The following is a 12626-nucleotide window of genomic DNA, read 5'->3' on the forward strand; positions in this document are numbered from 1 at the left end:
ACCATTACCCAAATAAACAAACCCTACTTTAAAATGGTTGTGCCTTTGCCCAGGCTGTTCCCTTATTCTCTTGCCAGAGAACTCCTATTCATCCTTCAAAACCCAAGTCCACTGAGTTCTTGTCTGTGAAATCTGTTCTGAGCCTTCCAGGTAGAGTCAGGCATGCTCCTTTCTGGATGTAACTGACTCTGCGTTCAAGAGATGACTCTACAGTAGCTTTTATTTTTTTATTTATTTTATTTTTTTAAAGTTTAATTCACACAGATTAGCTTTCTTTCAAAGGAAAACATTATGTGACAGTTCACACTTGAAAACCTGGTATAACACAAACTTCCACTCTATCTGGCACAGACATATTCAACATGCTATATTAAGTATAATTTCCATTTTATTTTTTTCCAACGGATAGTTTTTCTTCAGTCCTCACGGACTCAACTCCTTACAGAGGCTCTGGTGGAGGTCTTGGGGCAGCTCCCGCAGGTCTAAATCCGGGTCGGGGTGTTCGGTCCTTGCGGGCTTCCCGAGAACGGTTCCTGACTACCTTGCTGTGATCGGCACAGCGCACACAGTAATCAGCTTCACGCACAGCTTGGGAAGCACGTAGGCATCGAAGACACTCGCTTCAGAATGTCCCCGACAGCTGCGGCCTCCACTACGTGCCGAACAGACGAACCTCTTCACGGCCTTGTCTTCAGGCACGCGCCGGGCCCAGCTCGTGCAGCGATAGGCTGCACACGGCCACCGCCCTTTTGGGCACGACCGTTGTTCCTTCTTTTCTTTGTCATCTTGGAATCGAGGACGCGAACAAGTCCACTAGGTTTTAGATTTGCATGTCTGAGGTACGCAGTAAAGCACTGATCTCGCTCCTGAACACGGACCCATACATACAACTCTTCTGCTGGAAGGTGGGGTGTAACTGCATGCCAAGAGAGGAAGAATTTTGTGTCTTGGATTTAAAGCGGAGACTGTTAAAATGTCATCGGATTGCTTCTTCGGGGGCTCGTCGGCGAGTGGTTATTAAAAGCACCCTCATTCCCTGAGGATTAGCTCCTGTGCTGGGCCCATCTCTGGGCTTTAGATGGGCCCGCAGAGAGACAGGGGACAGACAGGCCAGGACGGGGCTCCCCAGTGAGTTCTGGGAGTCTGGGTTTGTTCTGTTTTGCCCACTCAGTGGGCTGTTGCCGCCTTTTGTAATTCTTTGTTCTGCATCTTTCCCTTCTAATCAAATCCCTAACTACCTGCCCTCCTGCCTCCCTTTTCTTTATTTTTAAAATTATATTAATAATTTGATACCTATTAATAGACAAAAATGCTATAAATGGCCTAAATGACCACAAATAGGAAAATATTTAAATAAATTATGACCTATCCATGCAATAGAATACAACGCAGCCATTAAAAAGGATAAGGCAGCATGAAGCTGCAAATAAGCATACATAGCGCGATTCTATTGCTTAGAAACACATACATCCGTGATATATACATTTTTGTTATGCCCTGAATTTTTTGAAGATTACCCACGATATATACTTGATTATATATCAAGCTCTAGAGAATAGGAATGGAGGTTGTGAAGAGTAGAAAATTTTATTTTTCATTTATACTCTTTAGGTATATACTTTGAATATATCAGAAAACCACAATATATTTACCATATAAACTTTTGAAAACATGGAAAAATAAAAAGAAGATGATAAAAAAATCTCCTGCAATCCCACCATTGATGGCCACTGTTAACATTTTGATGAGCATCTTTCCAGACTTTTCTCTGGGTTTATGTGTTTAACTGAAATAAGGAGCTCAGTCTTCTGTAACTTATGTTTCCCAATTATGCATGGCAGCTTCCTACATCACTGTGTATTCTTCCAGACATCATTTTTATTGGCTACTAAGGATCCCATAGTTGCTTTACTGCCTTCCTCCCTGCCGTGCTTCTGGTCTTTATTCCTTCAAGTATCTGCGACAATCTCTGTGTTTAGCTGCAGAGGGCACAGCTGGCCGCCACACAGGATGCTGTTTCTAATCAGAACAGCGGACCTTATGTGCTCACCTACACCTGCTCACACGCTCCCAAACACTCCTGTGAACAGAGGATGCGGGACACGGCCTCCCAGTTTCCCAGGCCCGTGTCGCCAGTGGATGCGTATGGAGAACCGCATGTCAGCAGGCCCAGGCAGCTGGTGGAATTCTGCTGTCCGGCTGGGCCATGGACTTGTGGACAGTGTTCGCCAAGCAAGCACAAGGGGAATTCTGAAAGTGAGGCATTTAATCCACAAAACACAGAGAATCACTCCTGCTTTGCTGTTCAAAACCCAGTGCCCATTAGAGGGATTCCCATCTTCCAAAGGAAGCCCTCCACCTCCGCAGCCTTCTGCATGCCTTTGGAGGGCTCTGTTGGGGAAGACGGTTGACACTTCTCTCTGCAGGTCTCAGGGAGGACCTTAGCTTCAGAAGCTATGGGAGGAAGAGTTAGAAGAAAGAAAAGTGGGACACAGATGGAGAGGCGACTTGGCTAGGATTACCCGGGTGACAGCCCTTCCCAAGCCTGCTGCCAGGGCTAAATGAGCTTATAAAAGGGCTCAAGTGTTAACCAAACCCAGGCAAATGGCAAGTCACATGATGCATGACAGAGGCCTGAGGGTCTGGGGAGACAGCCCTTCTCACAGGATCTGCAAGTTCTGCTGGTTGAGTCTGGAATGTATGTTGAACCTGTAACCTTCTTCCCTTAGCCTCCCAAAACAAGCATGCAAGACAGCTCCTAGTGACTTCTCCCTGAGAAGTTGTTAGGGCTGCACTGAGACCTGTCCTGCTACTGCTGGGCATGTGGCTTGTCATATTTGCTGAACACCTATAGTATGCCTGGCACTTGCATGGACCTGGGGCAGCAAGCCTTTGCCAAATGTCTGCCACATGCCTAGCTCCTAATGGCAAAGCAGAAATACTAGTTAATGCGCTCCTATTGGATGCCTAGAATTAAGAGGCATCGACGAATGAATAAGCCTATGTTAAGTGCCTACTCTACACCAGGCAAGTGCTGAAAACTGACTCTTCTCATTCCTCACTGCCCAAACTGGGCATGCCCATGTGACAATGATAATGAAATCCAGCCCACTCTTTGGGGCAGTTTTTTACTTCAGAGCTGGTTTGGGGGACCACCAGCATCAGAATCACTCAGGATACTTATTAAAAATGCAGATTCTTAAAGCCCGCCACAATTCTGCTAACTCAGAACATCGGAGGGTGGGTCCAGGCATCTTACAGTTAAATAACCTCCCCAGATAAATCTTATGCACAATGAAGTTTGAGATCATTGCTTTGAGGTCTGGGCGTATCTCCTGATTCATTTTAGTAAGTACAGAGAGGTAGAGGTCAGGGATTCAAGCAGTCATTCACGCATCTTTGGGCTTAGTGACCTTCCTGCAGAAAGGGGACCTGAGATCCCCACTAGTCAGTGGGAAGGTCAATGATTGGTGACCACCAAAAGAGGAAGCACAACTGAGTGACTAACATACAGGAAGATAACCAATGTCTTAAGGCATCAAAGAATACAACCAGAAAGGAAAGGTCATTTTCGCCTATCCAAATACCAACTCGTTTTTTTCATAAAACCTAGTGCTTGCTTGGCAGTGTGATAAAACTGGAGTTCACATGCTGTGGGTGGTGGCCTGCAGTGGTGCAAATTTCTTGGAGAACAAATTGGGATTATGTACCAAGGGCCTTACAAATATTCCTATAGCATAGTAATTCCATTTTTAGGACTCTGTCCTGAGGAAATCATATTAATCATAGCTAAAGAGAAAAAAAAATACCTTCTGAAGGACAGAATCTTGCAAAGTTAGTTACAATGATGAAAAAACAGGCAACAGGAAGAAATGGTTAATAAAACCAAGGGGCCTGTTCTGTACTTTAAAATAACATGGCGGAGAGCTTATAAAGGTGTGGAAATTGCTTATGTTATAGTATGATCCCATAGGAAGAAAGAATACATTCCAGGAAAATTAGAAAGAAATCCATCTAACTCTAACTATAGTTATTTTTGAAGAGTAGAGATTGTAGTGATTTTCTTCCTTCCACTTTTCTGCTTGTTAAAGAGCATATCCCATTTTTATAATTAGAAAAAAAAGCTAGCAGGCAAACAAAAACATGCAAGCAAATCTATTTTTCAAAGGATGGAAAGCCAGGCTGACAACAATGAAGGCTATTGGAAGTCCAGCTTCCACCTGCAGTCCTGCCAGCTTCCTCGCCCTGCTTTGGCCAGGCCGAGGGACCCACCCGCTGGCTGTGGCGCCTAGCTGAGGCCTCTCCCGGCTCACAACGACTTTTGCCAGTTTATCAGAACCAGCATCAAATTCATCTCTCCCTTACTAATTTGGGGGGAGGGATATTTATCAGTTCATCAGCTAACATCCTTTCAGTCACCTTCTATGTGTTTCTCCCTGTTAATGGAAATATTTATTAAAAGGCTATTATGTGCTAGTTAGCTCCCAATTGACCTGCAAAATGGTTATTTTTAAAATCAATTTTATAACAATATAAGTTACATCCAATAAAATGCACTCATTTTAAGTGTAAAGTTTGATGAGTTTGGACAAACATGTACACCAGTGGAACCAGCAAGGTGATCAAGCTATATATAGAACATTTTATATATATATATATATATATATATATGTATATATATATACACACACACATATATATATATATATCAAGCTATATATAGAACATTTGCATGACCCCAGAATGATCCTCTGTGCCCCTTCCGGGCTGCTTCCACGCAAAAAGCAACCACGTTCTGATTTATTCCGCCATACGTTAGTTTTGCCTGGTTTTGAACTTTATTGAAATGAGATCATGCACTGTGTACTCTGCTGAGTCTTTTTTTCTCTTTTGTTCAATACCATGGTTGCATGTTGGATTTTCCTCGCTCCTGTTACTATACAGCATTTCAAAGCATGCATATACCACAATTCATTCGGCATTCCACTGCAGCTTGCATCTGGATGGTTTCAAGTTTGGAACTATCATAAAGGGTGCTGCTGTCAATATTCTTGTCTATTGAGTGGAATATTATTTTCCTTCTTTAAAAAGAAGGAAATCCTTTCCTGCCATATGCTACAACTAGGACACACGTGGAGGGAGTTATGCTAAGTGAGATAAGCCACAGAAGGACAAATACTCCTTCTGATTCCACTTATATGAGGTATCAAAATAGTCAAGCTCATAGAAACAGAGAGTGCAATGGTGGTTGCCAGGGGCTGGAGAGAGGGGAAATGGGAGGTTGCTGTTCAATGGGTATAAAGTTTTGGTTATGCAGGGTGCATAAGTTCTAGAGATCTGCTGTATAACATTGTGCCTATACTTAACAATAGTAATAAAAAAGGTTTAAAGAAAAGGTGGAAGCCACCCAGATGGTCATCCACTGATGAATGGATTAATAACACGTGGTATATCCATACAAACGGAATATTATTCAGCAATAAGAAGGAATGAAATAGTAATGGCTATTATGAATAAAGCTGCTGTCCATATTCTTGTACAAGTTTTTATTTTTTTTCCTTGAGTAAGAATAGAACAGCTCAGTCATATGGTAGGTATATGTTTAATTTTATTTTTAAAAACTGCCAAACTGTTTTTCTAAGTGGTTGTACATTTTACATTTCCTATTGGCAGGTGTGAGTTCCGATTGCTTCACATCTGGGCCAGCATTGGTGTTGGCAGTCTTTTTGATTTCAGCCATTCCAATGACTGTGTAGTAGGATCTCATTGTGGTTTTAATTTGCAAATGATGGTGACTGATCATGTTGAGCATCTTCTCCTGCACTTGCTGACCATTTGCATAACTTCTTTGGTGAAGTGTCCAAGTCTTATGCTCATTTTTTAATTGTGTTGTCTGTCTTCTTATATTGAGTTGAAAGAGTTTTTATATATTCTTATTACAAATCCTGCATCAAATGTATACATTGTGAATATTTTCTTCCTGTCTCTGGCTGCCTTTTTATTTTCTTAATAGTGCTTTTTTCCCCCAGCTTTTCCATCTTTGGCTAAAATAGTGTCTTATGACAAAGATTTTTATTTGTTTTTGTTTTGTTTTTTAAGGAAAGCATATGTGCTTTTTTTTCACCTACTCTTGCAGTGTTTGTTTTTTTTTACTAAATAGATTTATTTAACTCCCATTTTACAGATAAGAAAAGTGAGGCCCAGAGAGTGCAAATGCTTTGCCCAAAACCACTTACTCGGTATATGGCAGAATCAGGCTTCAATTCGATAACTTCAAAGCCGAGCGCTCTGTCCAGCTACAAGTTCAATTTCCAATCAAACCCAGAAAACCAAAGGCAATTGCACCAGATTGTAGTAAACCTACTATCTAAGATGAACAAAGACTGACTGAGCCCCAGGGTCCAGAAGTAACTAACTGGGGCCTCTTGTACTTTCAGATATAAAATACATGGATAAATAGAGATATTAAAGGAAGGGAATGTGCTTCCCTCCCTAAAGAAATAAAAACGTGATCGCTCTTTGCACTGTAATCTCTGATGAGAGCATTTAATCAATTAGCATTGCTGTTGTCAAAACCTGCTTCCCACCGAGCCAAAACTGCCGGGGGGGCGGCACATGCCCGGGGCGGCGCCTCCCCCTCCGGGCTGGGACTCGCCCTGCAAGACAAGTCATGTTTTCTCTCCCAGAGACCTTCATTCTTTCAGCCCCAGATGTGAAACCAGAGGCCTCTTATCTGGCATTATTTATCTCTACGCTAATAAAATGTCAGTCCCAAAGGGAAACTTGAAAAGAATCCCGGTTGTCTCTGCTCCTGAGGGGAGAGGCGCCGAGGCCGGCTCACCTCGCCGCTCTGCCACGGCCGCAGTGCCAGGCTCCCTGAGGAGTGGGCCCCGGAACGGGCGGGCGAGGAGGACGCGCTGTATGTCTTCCCCTTCGCAGGGGCTCTCTGGGATTCAGGGCAACGAGTGGGAAGGAATCCACAGTTAATGCGGCGCACTTCTCAGAGGCACATCGTGTATCCTGCAGCCCTCCAAGGATCCAGGCAGGGAGGGTCGGCATGTCCATTTTATTGATGAAGAAATTGAGGCCCCAAGAGGTGCCACTTCCCCGATATTTGTGCAACATTTTGTGCTAACGGCTTGGCAGCGCCCCATTTATTCCTCTGAATAGGCCACTTTTTGCACAGAAAAGAGCTGAGGCTCAAAGAGGGGCCTCATAGCTGACAAATCAAAGGACTGACCCCAGAACCAGAAATCACGCTCAGCCTCCCTGATAACGAGTCTGTGCTGTCCGCTGCCCCCAGGCGAGGGCACCAGGGTTTCTGCAGACACAGAGCTGTCACTGGACGGGGAATGCCCACCCAGGCCCCTCCGAGTCCCAGACCCAGGCTGCACCTCTGCTCTCAGCAATTGTGTCCTCGTAAAGTCCAAGCACAGCCAAATGAGACATGTCACATGTTGATGCCTCTTATTTTGTGATTAAAAAAAAAAGAATGAATGATTGTGTAAATTATCCACCATAGATGAATAGGAAAAGGAAAGATACTGAAGCATCCTAAGGTATCACTGTGCCCATTTGAGACTGGTGCCCACATTGTCGGGAACAGACTCCCATTGAACAGAAAATAATCCAGGCTGGTTAAAAATGAAATTATGCAGAGTCGTCATATGGTAAAAGCTAATTATCAATAATAAAAATAATACACAGAATCAAAACCAATAGCAAAATCATATGTATCATTATAAGAAATAAAATAAACAATAGTAAACTAGGCTGGGTGTGGCAGCTCACAGCTGTAAATCCTAGCACTTGGAAGGTCACTTGAACCCAGAAATTTGAGCCCAGCCTGAGCACGAACAAGACCCCATCTCTACAAAAAAACAGAAAAATCAGTGGAGCGCACCTATAGTCCCGGCTGCTTGGGAGGCTGAGGCAGGAGGATCACTGGAGCCCAGGAGTTTGAGTTTGAACTATGACACCACTGCACTCTAGTCCAGGCAACAAAACCAGGCCCTATTTTCAAAAAAAATCCCCCAAAAAACAAAAAGAAAAGAAAGAAAAAGAAAGAATGAAATAAAAATAATAAACAATAATGAAGTATAATAAAATAATAATTAATAATAAACTAAAATCAGCAATAATAATAACTATAGCAACTAATTTTGTGCCAGGATTAAATGAATGGATACTCTTCAGGAGTCCATTCATTTAATCCTCAGAATGACTCTGTGAGATGGGAAGTAATACAAAGCCCCATTTTACAGATGGGGAAGCTGAGGCAGCAAGAAACCAGGGGCGTGTTTCTCAGTGGGACAAACCCAATAGGGCCCATTTCTCAAGGTCAGTGAAGTCCAGGAAGGGTGGGACAAAGACTGAGTTCCCACAGCTTGGGTAGGGACCCTGGTCTGGGAATCCTCTGGGCACGACTGGAAAACACAAAGGGGCCCAGATCTGGTGGGTTCCTAAGTGCTGTGAGCAGACAGCCCAAGCAAGACTTGGTGGGAAGTAGTAGCCAAGCACTGAGTCACTTGTGACCCTTAGCTGCTCCCTACGCCCCAAGGAACAGGAGGGGAGCAGGGCACTCCCGCAGTAGACAGGCAGAGGCTGTGAGGCTGTGGCAGCAGCAGGGTGGAAGGAGGGGAGATCCAGGAGACCCCAGAGGGCCAGGAAACCCAGCCAAGGGTGGTAACCCAGTCCGATCCATGGGAACGCCCATTCACTTGCAAAATCAGCTCAGCTTCATTAACCCTTTCTTCTTTAACATAAAAGTCTGCCCCTTTACAATTTTGTGCCTTCATCTTTTTTTCCTGTTAACTCCCTCTCTCCCACCTCTGCTTCCCCAGCCCCTACTTGTCCACCCTCACCCCCAACACTCCTCTTCCATAAACTTCTCTGAGGGTCCTTTCACATTCCATTCACATTCATTTCTCTCAGGAAATGTGCATGGACACCTGCTCGGGGCCAGGTCCTGGCCCGGTGGCGACCGGCCCTGGCACACCGTTGAGGAATTCCTCTGCTGGACGGTGGAGGTGCTGCCTTGGGCCGTGCCAGGAGCAACCCCAGCCTCCCAGTCCAGGGCACTGCTATATGGCTCAAGCAGTTCCATGTCCTTGTCATTGCTTTATAAAACCACGTGGCTTATCTGTGGCATGTGCTGGCCCACATGCTGGCTGGTCCCCCCAAGGAGACAAGTGGGATATGGGAATATTAATTTATCTGGAGTGAAAATAACCCAATACTTAAAGATGACACAAGGAAAAAAAAAGGTGGAGGTCACAAGGACAAGGGCATTTAACTTAATCAAATTTGATTTTAACAGGAGAGATTTAAATAGGGTGGGGTGCCTCTGAGCATCTTGCCCTGAGGAGCACAATTCCAGCGCTTCAAGACACAAAATATTCACACAGCCTGTCCTCTAAATGCCCACCAAGCGCTTCCTCTGACCTCCAGAGCACTGGGAATTCGTGCTACGAAGTGTTACCCACACACAGCCACACATGCAGCGCTTGGTGAAGGAGTCAAGGAATTTTCCAGAGCAATTTTGACTACAGGTGAATTCTGCCTGCACACATCCACATCGCGTCAAGGTTTGTCTTTGCAATGGGCTTTTTCTGATGGGGTATGATGAGGCCCTTAATTACTTCACAAAACGCACAACAATAAAAAGCAATGTAACGACTACCTATAAACCCAGGAATGCCGTCGAATCGAGCCATGGCTAATGGGGTAAAGACTAACGCGGCCACAACCACATGTTGGCCTCGGCTGTGAACTGCTGGCACTAAGTAAATAATGAAGGAAATAAGATCATCGCAGTCATTCTCCCCATTAGATGAAGGGCTGGTTGTCTGTTTAAAGTGCCCCTCAGACTCTAATGAGGTCACCCATGCCCTCTGGGCTCGGGCGCTCACAGACGAGGAAACGGAGTCACAGGAGAGAAGATTGGCAGCCGCGCTGCCCTCCTCGTGCCTCCTCAGAGCCCCGGGCTTTGGCCAAACGGGAGAGGTGAGAAGGGAGGAACCGGCCTCAGAAGAATTCAGAGCTGTTGAGAAGGATCTGGGACAAGGACAAACAAGTGTTCATGGGAACCCAAATCCAGGCACTTCTCAGAGCCCCAGCTTCTTGGAGAAATTGCATCAAAAGGAAAAGAATCTGGTCCCAACCTTTATTTCTCCCAAGGCATGAAACTCCTGATTTCAAACCAGCTCTTTTGGCCTCTGAAAGAAAATAAGAAAAAGATGTGGCTGTGTAGTTCCTCCAGCAGTGAAAGAAAGAAAGAAAGAAAGAAAGAAAGAAAGAAAGAAAGAAAGAAAGAAAGAAAGAAAGAAAGAAAGAGAGAGGAAGAAAATCGCTTCAGGATTCGCAACAGAAAGGGCCTCCTTCCCCTTTATCGATAATTTTGAAAGGGTCGCTGTAAGACACTGACTAATGACACGTGACCTTTGGATTCTCCACGAGGCAGCAGGCGCAGGCCCTGGGCCCAGCGGGGACCCCTCTGCCAGTTAGGGGTCACTCTCTCCATTCAACGCTTTATTAGCCCCTCAAGTCTCAGGGCGAAGTCCTGCTGCTTTGAGACGTTTACAGCTTTGATTGAGGAAAGCTATTCAGGGCAGGGGAGAGGGTCTGTTTGTTTTCAGGAGGAAGCCTCTGTGAGCCTGCCCCCTCCCCCTGGTGTTTCCAGAGCCGCTGGAGAGATAAAAGCCATACCTCCTTTTGACCTTCATTGGACAGTAGGAGCCCAGACTCAGCGTGGAATAATAAAGGCATATCATGCTGCATAAATTACCCGTGATTGACACGCTTTCTTCCAACTCCAACTTAAAGGGGATGCTGGGGGCTGGGTCAGGGAATGGCGAAGGGCTTGGTTTATTTGCTCAAGCACCTACTGTGTGCTCAGGCAGGGATGAGGCACTTCCTAGGCATTGCATTTGCACCAACAGTCCCACGAGGTCAATATTGTTTATCCCCGTGACGTACCTGCACGAGGAAACAGGCTCAGCAAAGTTCGGCGATTTTCTCAATGACCCCAGGGAGGCAGAGGAAGGCACAATGTTTTGCTGTAAGAATATTTTGACAAAGCCTTAAAAACATCAGCTTTTCCAAATTGCCAAGTCATTTACCAGAACTGTCATCCACACCCGGTCCCTGAGCCTGACCCTGACCCCTGGGTGAGGGATGGGGGGACGAGAGAGGCCCGGTGCCGGACAAGGATGGCAGGAGGCCGCATGTTGGTTCCCCGCTCGCCCGGCAGTATTTGTGGACCAGCAGGGTCCGGGCACAAAGGGCCTTGTCCTCGCGGACTCTGCGTAGAGCAGGGAGACCGACGGCAGCAGGAAGTGTGGACATGGATGTTGGATGATGGTAAGAGCCTTGAGGAGAAGAAAGCAGAGCTGCAAGACAGAAAGCCTCTGGGGGGCAGAAAGAGGCACAACCTTGGGGAGAGTAGTCAGGGAATCGCCCCGCCCCAGGAGGCGACATTTGTCCTGAACATACAGAGAGAAATGACTACACAGGTGATGCAAGCAGAGGGAACAGTGAGATGAGAACAGACTCGATTCACGAAGCAGAAAGAGGACCTAGGGCTGGAGCCCAGGCACTCAATGGGCTTTCCGGGACCAGACTCTAGTGTCAGCACGGTGAGGAGCCAGCAGAGGTCTTCGGCAGGCAGCAGGCGACTGCGGTGAAGCAAGATGCAGAAACAGGATCAGGGAGAGCCCGAGCGGTCCGTGGCTCCTGATCTCCCTGTGCTCTGACGCTCAGCTGGGCCTGGCCAAAGCTGACCTTCTGCCTGCAGGTGTTCTCTCCTTAGCTGTACAGCCGGGCCAGCTCAGGAAATCGCCGCTTGCTATTAACTTTGTCCCTGGATTTGCAGGGTGACTCTGGGGTAAATCACACCTGTCCCTTCCCTCCCGAGGATCAAAAATGCCGTGGGAGTCAGCAGGGAATGTACGCCTGAGTCGAGGGGCCCAGGAGCTCTGCGGGCTGTGGAGACGCTTGCTGGCCACAGTGTGGACCCGGCTTCCAGTCACTGCAGCAGGGAGGTGGAGAGGCAGGCCCTGGGCTGCCAGACTTTCTGATTCTAGCAGAGAAGCCAGAAATCCAGGTCCATGTGAAAACTCTTGGTTTTTAAATGTCCACATCAAATTCAAGTTAAAATAACATTTCTTGAGTTGTATCCTTGAGTCCTGAGCCCAGAGAGTTGCAGCAGACAAGACCCCAGCTTGCAGGGACACCAGCAGGCCAAGTCACTGCTGCTTCTTATCTAACCAAAGCAGAGAATTAAAGGTAAAAGACGCAAAAGAAACAGACGAGTCCCATTCCTGCATTCTAAGCCCTTTTAGTAAAGTGGGCCTATTTGGCAGCCTCCTGAAGCTATGGACCTTTTCTCAGAATATTTTTAAATGCATAAAATCAAATAACAAAAGCACCCAATTGTACTTAAATACCACTATCAAAACATTGCAATGTGCTAATATAGGTGCTTCTTTGTTAATGTATCAATCAACAAGATCTGGGGCTGAGAAAAAAATTTTGACATTAATGATGAGTAGAAATGACATTTCAAGATATCTGTAACAATAATAATGTGGTATGATGTCTACCCGTGATAAATTCCCAGCTACCGG

The 12626-nt window shown here is 45.8% G+C and overlaps 1 pseudogene; it reads right to left on the bottom strand.

Annotated features, from left to right (window-relative positions):
- Positions 1-439: 439 nt before the first annotated feature.
- On the bottom strand, positions 440-785 carry LOC105868639 (small ribosomal subunit protein eS26 pseudogene; annotated as a pseudogene).
- Between the last annotated feature and the right edge of the window lie 11841 nt (positions 786-12626).

This window comes from Microcebus murinus, chromosome 21 (genome assembly GCF_040939455.1).
Source record: "Microcebus murinus isolate Inina chromosome 21, M.murinus_Inina_mat1.0, whole genome shotgun sequence".
NCBI lineage: Eukaryota > Metazoa > Chordata > Mammalia > Primates > Cheirogaleidae > Microcebus > Microcebus murinus.